The sequence below is a fragment of the Cibotium barometz genome, chromosome 27, assembly GCF_041138505.1.
Source record: "Cibotium barometz isolate CiBa-2024 chromosome 27, ASM4113850v1, whole genome shotgun sequence".
Classification (NCBI taxonomy): domain Eukaryota; kingdom Viridiplantae; phylum Streptophyta; class Polypodiopsida; order Cyatheales; family Cibotiaceae; genus Cibotium; species Cibotium barometz.
In genome coordinates, this window is record NC_141072.1 from 22,410,376 (window position 1) to 22,422,250 (window position 11,875).

The window sequence follows — 11,875 nt, forward strand, 5'->3', positions numbered from 1 at the left end:
CTGTTTTACAACCCAACATACACTTTAAGGTTTTTAGATCGCCACCCAAGTGCCATCAACGTTAAAGCAGCCTATCCCGGGAACATCAAGCTTTTGACCACTGACCTGACAAGAGACGACATGTTGAATGCCAGACCGTTCAAAATACCACCTCAAGGTATCATGGTTCTCTTTTGGGAGGACCCATGCGAGTGCTTGCCACCAGATGTTCTTCTCTGATTGAATGCCGTAGTAGTCTTGCTTATGCCCTTGACCCCTATTATTGTTGTCTTGACTTGCATCCAACTCTTGGGTCTCTAAAGGCTTTCCTCTAAGTGCTCGGCTCATCAAGGTTAAACTAACACGCTCCAGTCTTTGACCTTTAACCACTTGACATTCATCTAGCTTCAAGACAAACACGGCATTTCCACCTGTCTCTTCAAGTGTGAGGCCATAGTACTGAATCATTGCTTTTTGTAGCACTTCCATGTCAATGTAGACATTGTTATATGCATTGTATTCAAAGGGTTTGTTTGTTGGCATTGGCATAATATCCTCCACCCACTTGTACCCATTAAACATGGATGCAATATCATCATTAGCACACTTCTTTGCCATCTGGAAGCTATAAAGTGTTGGTAACAAGGATTGCGTAACTCCCTTTGCTCGCAACCCTAAAGTGATCGACCTGTACATTGCTCTGTAACCTTTCTGGCTAATACCTGTCTGCTGAGTCACATATATCAAGCATCTCTTTGGGTGTGACAATTTCTTTGATTTCCTTCAAGAAATGTCGACGAAGGGTCTCCCGCAGCTTATCATTACCAGAACCTGTTATCATTTCCATGATATCCTTCTCCTGAAGGACATGCTGAAGAAGGGAGACATTAACATTGTCCTCAGCGTTGTTACATCCTAGTATAGCTGTTGCACATGCCCTACAATCGCAAGAGTCACCCATGAGAGATGCTTTATTCATTAATTGCTTCTCAAAGTTGCTATAATTTCTACAAAATTTTTTACTTGGTTGTTTGAATACGCCTCTTGCATGTGCCTGCTGTCTTAGAAAGTAACCGAACAGCTTCACGTTTTCTTTGCCTTGCGTGATATCCAATGGGAAGGTGAGTGAAATGGTGAACACGACGCCGAAGATTACGAGTGGAGTGTTGAAGACGAACATAATTATCGGTAAATTGATTTATTGTGCGCACACGATCCGCTAAATTATTCTTCTGCACCTCAAGCTCCTCTGAGAGCTCTTTAATCCTCTGCATCAAACTATTGATCTGCTTAGTCGACGTCGCTTGAAGCTGGTCGAAGGCAAATTGTGTTTGCCTCTTTCCAGCTGCCTCATCTAGCCACAACATGTGTAATCTCCTACAATAGCCAAGAAGACCATTGAAACCATCACCAACAAACTTCAAAAAACTTGTAATGCTTTTGAATGGTGGAGGGGCACCAGATATTGGATCTGGTGGATAAAGATTTCCATCAATCCATCAATGGCCTTTGCTCCTTGCATTCAAAGCTGATCGTATGAAATATTGGGTGCAACATGCCTACTGGGTTGCGTATTTTGTCTCCAAATCAACCTGAAGGCAGAACTTAGAAGACTTATTGGTGATGTCTTGTAGTGCCATCTATAAGAAAGTAGGCTTGTAAGCTTGGGTTGAATAGGAGTGGAAGGAGCAGGATATGGAATCAAAAAATAATGAGAACAATGGAGATGAGGGTTGCTTCTCTAGAGCTGCATTGTGGATAGAGAAAGAAGCCGCAAAGGGAGCCAAAGAAACATAGAGAGGGTTGGCAATGGTGAGAAGGAAATGCAAAGGAGACAATGCATCATGGGAAGCTTCTTTAGTGCAAGCTATGGCTGCTAAGCAATATAGAGAGAGAATACATCATGGAAAGGTTCTTCTGTGCAAGTCATGGCTACTACTGTGGGTTTGGAGAGAGGACCAAGTATTGTAGAGAGAATGCTCATGGTAAGCTTCTTCCTTGCAAGCCATGGCTACTACTGTGGGTTTGGAGAGAGAAGGCTCATTTAGGAGTACAGATCTGCTAGCTATGGAGAGAGGACCAAGTATTGTAGAGAGAATGCTCATGGTAAGCTTCTTCCTTACAAGCCATGGCTACTACTGTGGGTTTGAAGAGAGAAGGCTCATTTACGAATACAGATCTGCTAGCTATGGCCTTTGGAGTAGAGAAAGAAGCTTTTTTCCATGGAGAAGGAGTGCAGGGCGTTTTAGAGAGAGAATATAGAGAGAGAAAGAGATCTGGTGCACACACAAAAAAGGAAAAAAAAAGTGACGAATTTTTAGAATGTTTGGAGTTCGAAAAGGTAGAGAGAGGCTATGATAACTGACTGACAGCCCAAAAGTAAGCTTTAAAGTCACCTAGGTGGCCAGATCTAAGAAGATCTCCTTTTTTTTATTTTTCTTATTTTTTGTGAAAAATCAAATATATGCTTTTAAGACTAGGCCTCTAGGCTTGGTCAAAGATGGATTAGCATTTTAAGCATTTCACTAAACATCCAAATTAAAGGACCCAAGAAGAGTCCATTGAGTTCCTAATGGGTACGCTAGGATCCATGGACAAGTGCAAATATAGGTGCGTGCAATGTACACAATGTCCACTAGGATCCATGGGCAAGTGCAAATATAGGTGCATGCAATGTACACAATGAAGGCTGGAGAAAAGATGCAAAGCAAGCTGGAGAGAGAACTCTTAGGAGAAAAAGGCAGGGCAAGTAACAATTGAAATTTGAAGTACACATGTAACTACAATATAACTCTGGTATTTAATGAGATTCTTGTCGCTAAAGTATTGGTTAGCGACACTTTTAGCAACACATAAAATGTTGCTAAAAGTCAAAGTGTCTCTTATTAGCGATATAATTCTAGAGACACACCTAGTGATGCATAAAATGAAATTTGAAGTACACATGTTATAATATAACTTTTGTATTTAATGAGATTCTTGTTGTCGTGAAAAGTATCACTTAGTAACACAATTCTAGCAACACTCCTAGTGATAGACAAAATGTTGTTAAACACCACCCGCTTATTTTTTTTAAAACATTTGGTCGTATAATCTTGAAAGTGTTACTAGGGGTGTTAGCAACTCCTATAATTTTTATCACTAGACCCCCATATGACTTATAGTGTGAAGTCCTTACGTACCTTTACCACCAGGAAGTAGTTGATCACCTCAAAATGGACATAGTCAAGGAGGAGTATTGCAAGCTTCCCTACTTGCATCTCAGGAGATGTACTTTTAGGAAGACCTACATACAACATGCGTTCAAAGGGTATTTAAAAATACCATTTTTGTGAATTTTGACTTAATAAAATGACCCCTTTTTCTTTTATGGGTTTTTTTTCAAAATGCCATTTAAAACCCCCTAATGTAAGTAGATTGTTGAAATTTTTTCTCAAAATCTTGGTTTTAAAAACCTCTCCTAATGATTGCACGTACCAAACTTACATATTTTTAAGTGAATCCCCTGAGACTTACATGTATTAAAGTTCCTCCCTACCTTTGTCACTAAGAAGCAAGTTGGTCATTAGACGAATAATCAGTGACCAGGTCCATGTTTTCAAGTTCACTACCCTCCAGCAGCATGGCAAATGCTCTAGACTTGTTCCTAGCCTCCTTGTTGAGACTGCATGGCAAATGCTCTAGACTTGTTCCTAGCCTCCTTGTTGAGACTGCCCTTAGACATTTGTTTACTTGAAATGTCATGCATAACTCCCCTTTGCCCACTATTGGGCTTGTTGGTCCCTTTCTTTTGAGTAGCCACCTAACATTCCCCTTCATTCTCCTTTTGGCTACCACTGGTTGCTAGGTTTGGCTCCACCAACCTTCTTCTCATAAATCTTACTTAGATTTGTCCACTAGGATAACCTACAACTCCTTGTTCTTTTCCTTACTTCCCTCCTTATGATGTGTCGTAGCTCCTTGATTAATATCTGCATTCTGGCCAGCTTTGGACTGGGCCAGTCCATGAGTGTTTGTCTAAGCACCTTGTTGATCCACCGAAGCATGCTTTGACTCCCCATCTGACTTAGTCTTGTGAAACTCTGCAGTGCAATCCTTGGCAAAGTGACCAACAGCCCTACATTTGTAGCATGCATCAGGGAATGGGTGAAAGTGTACAACAATCTCAACTTTGCACCCTGCCATATCCATTTCTAGGTAATCTGAGGTTTCCTGCCTTCTGTCCCAAAGAATGCAAGCTTTCCTATAGCTGCTTGACCTTCTTGCACACCAGATTTTGGTACATGCAGCACTCTTCCTCCCAAACCACCTGCCAATTTCCTTGACCTACTGCCAGAAGCAATAGGGGAGTCCTAGAAAGTCAACCCATACTGGACATTGATACTGCAGGTCTGAATATAGGAGACCAAGGGATAGCCACAGTACCCAATATAGTTTCCCGCTGAGCCTCAGTTTCCACCATGGCTTGGTAAAAACCCTTGCCCAACAAAATGATATTTGCATAACTTGACTTTTGCAGCATACACCTCCCCAAACCATCTCTGAAACTTCTCATCTGTGGGGGGGTTTCCCCATGAAATAGAAGAAAACCCCACATACAAGTGCTCGGCCATGGTTTTACCAAGAGAGACAGTTCCTTGCTAGCACGAAAGATTTTCTTACCTTCTTCAGCCTTAGCCGACATCCTCTTAATCTCTTGGGATATTTCTTGTTGCAGATATGTCTTCGTTGACTCGTTGGAAAGCCGCATGTAGGACTTTCCCAGCATATGTTTCATGCTGTACAATTTCCATGTGTGCATGCACTTCCCGCGCTAGTTCAAACTTAGCTCGTCTTTTCAGGGGGGTCTGACCCCATCGTACTCCTCGACTGTTATGCCCTCTAGCTAAGACACACAGAGATGCTGCGACGCCCAGTCCTTCGTCAGAGTCCGTGCTTAAGGTAACCCTCCTTTTTTTTCATGCACCCTTCATCTTATATACACTTCACCTTTCTTGGAGCTGTGTTTTGTGCGCTTAAGGTAACCCCCCTTTTTTTTCATGCACCCTTCATGTTATATACACTTCACCTTTCTTGGAGCTTGTTTTGTGCGCTTAAGGTAACCCTCCTTTTTTTTCATGCACCCTTCATGTTATATACACTTAACCTTTCTTGGAGCTATCCAAGCTATAGATTTTGAGTAGCAAAATCTATAGCTATCCAAGCTATAGATTTTGAGTAGCAAAAGCAAATTACATTATGAACGAAAAGATTGCGAGAAGGCCCATCGCTTGAAAGCTTTTGTCAAAGAAAAAGATGGCCTTTTGACGATCCATTTAAAGAGGCTCTAGGCCATGGCCGATGACATGAGGGTGGGCGATGATGTGAATGAGCTGGTCCGATGTCAATAGAGCCCGTTACTCTTTTTTCAAGCATGAAGAGCCCATCACTCTTTTTTTACTTGCCGATTTATGGAGATGGAGGCAAGGAGAGAGCTTCTGCGTGTCGAGGAATGCATAGAAGAAATGTCGTGAAAAAGCTATGTGGATGGAGCTTTTAATCGTTTTTTCTTTTTCTTTTTTTCATGTTGCCATGTGAAAAAACGTGGGCTTAGTTCTTTTTATGCTTAGAAGGTAAAAAATTTGAGGATTAAAAGACAAGAAGGAGGGGAACAAGATTTTCCTATTTCAAATCCTCATTGTTCACTTTAGATATATCAAATTTATGATCTACTTTTTTCAAATATCAAGGGATGTATAGGGCTTATTCTCAAAATTTATGCCACAGTCACAAATATCAAGCTAGTGCATAATGTATATTGTAGAGCTTTTACATCGTCACATTGACTATATACAAAGCCATGCACAACCACAAAGCATGATGGAGCTTAAGTTTCATAAACCTTTTTGCTTTGAGTATGCATTATTGGCATTACACTAATGCCTAGTCTACTGTCAATTTATGACCTTCTAAGCTCTTGCCTTAAGTAAAAAGTGAATGTTTTTTGACTTGGTCAAAGATGTAATGCTGAAGTTTACATGTTGTTAGGGCCATGATCTTGATATTCATACTTATATTGAATTCATAACATTATCTCTTTAGCAACTTTGAATTTCCCATAGTCTTTACTTATATCGAATTCATAACATTATCTCTTTAGCAACTCCAAATTACCCATAGTGTATTCATAAGTATCTCTTTAGCAACTTCAAATTGACCATAGTCTTTAGTTTTTTAATCAGGCAATGTGATTGACTTTAAAAATTGGATGTGAACATTGATGCTTGAGGCCTATGATTTATTATATTATCAAGTACCAAATATTTTTGTTCTGTGCATGCGTGGAATGCATTGTTTTTATATTTGTAGTGTATGTATATAAAAATAGTCACAATGTTTGAGACCTGTTATTTGTTATATTATCAAGGACCCAATATTTTAGTTTTGTGCATAGCGTGGAATATATTGTTTTTATATTTATAGTGTATGTATATAAAAATAGTCACAATGTTTCAAGCAGACGTTGTCACAACGGTTATAGTAATTGAAATAATAACATTTTAATAAACTCACAAGTAGTGTCAGAAAAAAACCATCCTTTAGTGTAATTTTCACAACTCAATTTGTCAAAAATCAGTTGAAATTTTGCCCAGCCTTGATTTTGAAGATTCAAAATTTTGGAATTTTAGCTATAGAACCAATTAAACTATACATATTTTCAATAAAAATCGGTTGAGCTTGAGGCTATCCTTTTTTCCACTGGTTCGAAAAATAGTTTATTTCTAACACTCCACACAAGTGTGTAAAAGATTTTACCAACAAAGAGAGGGAATTGCATTTGAGAAACTTGCCTCTTCTTATGAGGCCAGGGACAACTTCAAAGTTTGACTCCAAATCTCTCTGTTTTATGGATGATTATATATGGGACAACTTCAAAGTTTAACTCCAAATCTCTCTGTTTTATGGATGTATTTTTTTTTAAAGCACAAACTATATTAAAAGGAAAAGATAAGACAAAAGTACATCAATGCTTTAAAAATTTTCTGTATTTTATGGATGTATTTTTCTGTTTCCTAAGCTAATATAATATAATTGGACAGTTCATAAATATAATTTTATTTATATTCCCAAAAAACCAAAGTTAAATGCAATAGTAAAGGCTTAAGGTAAGTGAAGGAGACCCATTTTTCGAACGCAAAGGATAGATTATAGGGGGAGGGTTGAGATTATGGATGTATTTTTCCTAAGCTAATATAATATAATTGGACAGTTTATAAATATAATTTTAATTATATTCCAAAAAAAACTAGTAAAGGCTTAAGGTCATTTTTCGAACCCAAAGGATAGATCATAATAGGGGGCAGTGGTGCAGAGCGACATTCACCTTGGGTTAAGGGCATTAAATATAATGTGAGGCGTGCCGCGTGCCGCGTGCGCGATCGAGCGCTTTGGAAATTGGAGAGCAACAAAGTAACGTTGAGGTGGAAGTTACTTGTGGGTATCCTTGGAAGTTGGAAAGTTAAAATCCTGGCCTCAATTTTTTATGAGAGAAGGGCGTGGTCCAGACCAGTCCGGTCAAACGGGCGGTGCAACTGTTCCAACAGCGAATCGTGCAGTATCTGGTAGACTGGCCCACATCCAGTGTGCGTGTCAGGCTCATCAGCCGATCTGGCCGCATCGATACGAGGTTCCAGTACGACGTGGCAGCTGACGTGACAGGCCACGCGAATACGCCACCCGTGATTGGATGCCACGCTACATGGCTCCACAGTACAGCTCACCGCACAGCTGGATTAAGCTTAGAAGTTAAAAATGTATTATTATTTCTATTCATTTGTCATCTTAGAATTGTTCCTATTTTTTAAAAGCCTCAGGTATTTTAGCTATATATATATATATTCTGACATTTTAGCCATATTCTTTGAAAAAAGCTTGAAATATATTAAAACGAAAGGAAGCTAAAGCTCTAGCTTTTACAATATATATTCAAAGCTCTAAGTTTTTTTATTTGTTTTTTTCCCTTTTTTGAGAAAAACCTTAAAGCTTAAAGTTTTTTAATTTGTTTTTTCAATATTTTAAGGCTCTATCCAAGTTTTGTGAGGAAAAAGAAAATGTTTTGTATTGTGAACACTAATTTTTAAATAGGCATTAAGTGGCTAACTAGGCTCTAGGCCCTAGCCACGATTTAAAAATGCAAGATAATATGTCAATCCGGAAGCATCGGAATCAAAACAGCAAAATCGTGGGAGTTTGAAAACTCAGCTTTTCCGTGGGGCCCGAGAAGGATACCGGGCGGCGGGCCAGCGGGAGGCGGACGGGGAAGGGGAGAGGGACGGGTCACGGGACTTGAGCAAGGCCGCGATGGTGACCGGCCCGACCGGTGCGCCATGGTTTTGAAGTTTGAACTTTGAAGGTGAAGTTTTAACGAGCATTTTGACGATTTAATGCAGATAAATGAGATCATGACTCGTCGAAAGGCGAGGCCGGGGAGGGGGGACTGCCACGTGCCGGGTTATAAGTGTCAACAGGGGCGGGGTCATCCTTGTCGGGGACTGGTCGCCTGGCAGTGGGGCCCGTGAACACGGGCGTCGAGCCTCGAGGCGAGAGCACTGTTGACTGCCAACAATATTTGACCGTCCAAACGGTGTCCGGCCATTTGATCATCTTCTTCCCATAACTTCACAACCATGCATTATTTATTCTGTCCAGCCACCAGCAACACAACAACATGGGGCTGAAGCTGAAGGGTGGAAAAGCCAGTGTTGTGAGCACAACAACAATCGTCGCAGTAGCCAGTATCCCTCACTACTTTCGTTGCCCCATCTCCCTGGACCTCATGCGTGACCCGGTCACCCTTTGCACCGGCCAAACCTACGATCGCCCCAGCATAGAGCAATGGCTTGACGCAGGCAACCTCTCCTGCCCAGTCACCCGCCAGCCCCTCTCAGACCTCTCCCTTGTCCCTAACCACACCCTCCTCCGCCTCATCCAAAACTGGTGCGTAGCAAACATGTCCCTCGGTGTCGAAAGAATCCCTACCCCTCCCCAGCCTGCGGATTCTCACCAAGTCTCTGAACTCACCACCGCTTTCTCCTCCTCCGATAGTGACCGCCACGAGCGCGCCGCCGCCCTCCGCCGTCTCAGAAGCCTGGCCAACGCTTCCGACAAGAACAGAATCCTCATTGCAGATATGGGCGCCGTCCCTTTGCTCATATCTGCCATCTTCAATGAATCCTCGTGGAGTTCAGAAGATGGCTTTTCATGGAATGAAGTCTCTGAAGAAGCCATGGGAGCTCTAGTGCACCTCCGGCCACTACAAGAAAGGTACATTTGTGAGATTGCTCAGCCCTTCAGATTGTCTTTCATTGCCCACCTCATTAATGAAGGCAACATGGAGGCTCGCATTCATGCATCTTCTCTGATAGAATCAATGGCTTCAGCTAATGGAGAATCATGTGATCACTTGAGAAGCCTAATCGGAGAAACACCAGGATTGATCGAAGGTTTGGTAAGCCTGCTGCATGAATCTCATTATCCCACATGTGTGAAGGTTGGTGTGAGGGCCCTGTTCGCATTATGTCTATCCAGCTCTAATCGGGCGAAAGCGACGAGGGCGCAAACACCATTGGAGTTGATGGAATGCTTATTATCTTTAGAGAAGAGGGATGTGGAGAGGGCTTTGGCAACAATGGAGCTACTGTGCAAGACAGCTGAAGGGAGGGAGATGATAGCGGGGCATGCGATGGTGGTGCCTGTGATGAAGAAGATGATGTTGAAGGTGTCTGATCAGGCGAGCGAGTGTGCAGCAGGCATCCTTCTCGCCATAGCCAGCCACTCTCACAGGGTCCAAGAGGAGGCAGTAGAGGAGGCCATCTTCACGCAGCTTCTCCTCCTCTTGCAAAGCCAGTGCACTTGCAGAGCCAAGAGGAAAGCACGTGGCCTCCTCAAACTTCTACAAGACAACTGGTCGCAACATCCTTGTATCAAAGTACCAGGTATCACAGGCCTCGAACCCTTCTAAAATCTACTACTTTCTTTGGTCATAACCAAGCGACCATGCCTCTCCACAGGCTCTCAACGTGTACATTGGAGTGCTCTCATAAATTTTCCAGGATATAGAAATTCATCCTTATTTTGTTGCCATAGCCCGTCTCTTGACTCCATCTAGTTCAAGACAGTGAGGACACCATGATCCTGGCCTAGTATAGGGACTAGTTTGTTACAATCGGGTTTACATGCCTCTTGTAACGAACGAGATGTGTATTGAACCATATGATTTGTGTCTTCTCATCTAAAGTGGCGGTGACAACTGAGGTTTGCATCATGCACTATAATGATACTAAATTTGTGTTTCTTAGAGATATGGAATTTATTGGATTCATAAGTGAACAGGGTGGAGTAATGTAGTAGGTTGAGGGGGAGCTTATAATTTAAAGAAAATACCAAAAATTGTGATAGTTGAGGGGAGTTTTGAATGCTAATTTGATGAAGGATGGAAAATTTACCTTCACAAATTTCTCAAAAGGCCAAGAAATTACTTGTTGAAATTCACCTATCTACCTTCATTTGATTGGCAATGACTTGATGGTGTATGGATTTGCTCTAGATGAGCTAAGCATTGCACTCCTAGATAAGATAAAGCTAAAAGAGGTGGAGGATACACCAAAAAACCAGTACTTACGTCCTCGACGAGAGTTAGTGTGGTCTATATGTAAGCAAAATCATACGAGCACTAAGTGTTCTCAGTTAAGGCCTCGCTCATTGTTGTATTGCATGCACTATATGCAACTTGGGATAACCATGATATGAGTATGTGTAGGTACTCACTCTTGATGAAACAAAAATGTTGGTACCTCAAGTGCCTCATTTGCCTTTCACATGGCAACAATTAGCTCTACTTGCACCACTTAGGTAAGGGCTTGCACCAGGAGCAACAATTGGGAGGTAACCCTTGAGTATTTTTTAATACAAGGAAGTACATCAATACTAATAGTTCAAGTTACAATGTAATGGAAGGACCGAGAGATTAATGCCATAGCGGCGGAGAGCATTGTTGTAATGCTACCACTGCCAAGGACCTAACGGAGTGGCTGAGTGTCCTCGTAAGATTCATGCAACAAATCCACAAACTACTCAAGTCAACACACACCCTAGGTTGAGTTGTGTAAAGTGTAAAATTGACTATTTGATCAAGGACGATCCTTACAAGGGCAACGGAGAGTCTTTAACAACCACCAATATAACCATGGGACTGTGAATGAAAGGGGTATGATCTAGGATGGTGACCACACCACTCAATGTCATCAAGCATTAAGGATCTTGGAACTCAAGGAAGAACCATTAGCTAAGTCTCCTACATGATCGACACTTGCCTTGTTAAGTACAAGGGCAGAGTATAGGGATGCTACAATCACAACATGTGAGGTAGCTTGGTTACAAAAGCTACTTGGAGATTTGGGACTACATGTGAGCATGCCATCCTAACTTGTTACCACATGCTCTTGAAGCGGGAATCACCATAAATACTCCATCACACCATTACGGCACCCATCCAAGTTGTAGCTTTGGTGGACACTATTGCTTCATATCTTGAATGTATGACCCTTTGGTGCATCTACCATAACTCCTTGATGTAAGATAATGGCGATATCTCTTGTTAACCCTAGAATTGGGTTAACAGGTTCCTAATTGTAAATGGGTAGCCGGCCATTGTAAATTATGAGCTCTTGTATATAAGACAATTGATGAAATATGAAAAGAGACAATCCCATTAGTCTCATTGGAGTTTTCACACTCTCTCTCACATGTGGTTATATGGAGTACAAGTCTTTTGATACATCTATCTCTGTTTGGACTACAAGTTTACCAGATTTTGATGAGTTGGTTCACTCTACCACATGGGACCACAAGTGGCACA

General features: G+C 41.5%; 1 pseudogene; it reads left to right on the top strand.

Moving 5' to 3' along the window:
* The first annotated feature begins 8,677 nt into the window (after positions 1-8,677).
* Positions 8,678-10,308, top strand: LOC147623181 (U-box domain-containing protein 25 pseudogene; annotated as a pseudogene).
* The last annotated feature ends 1,567 nt before the right edge of the window (positions 10,309-11,875 follow it).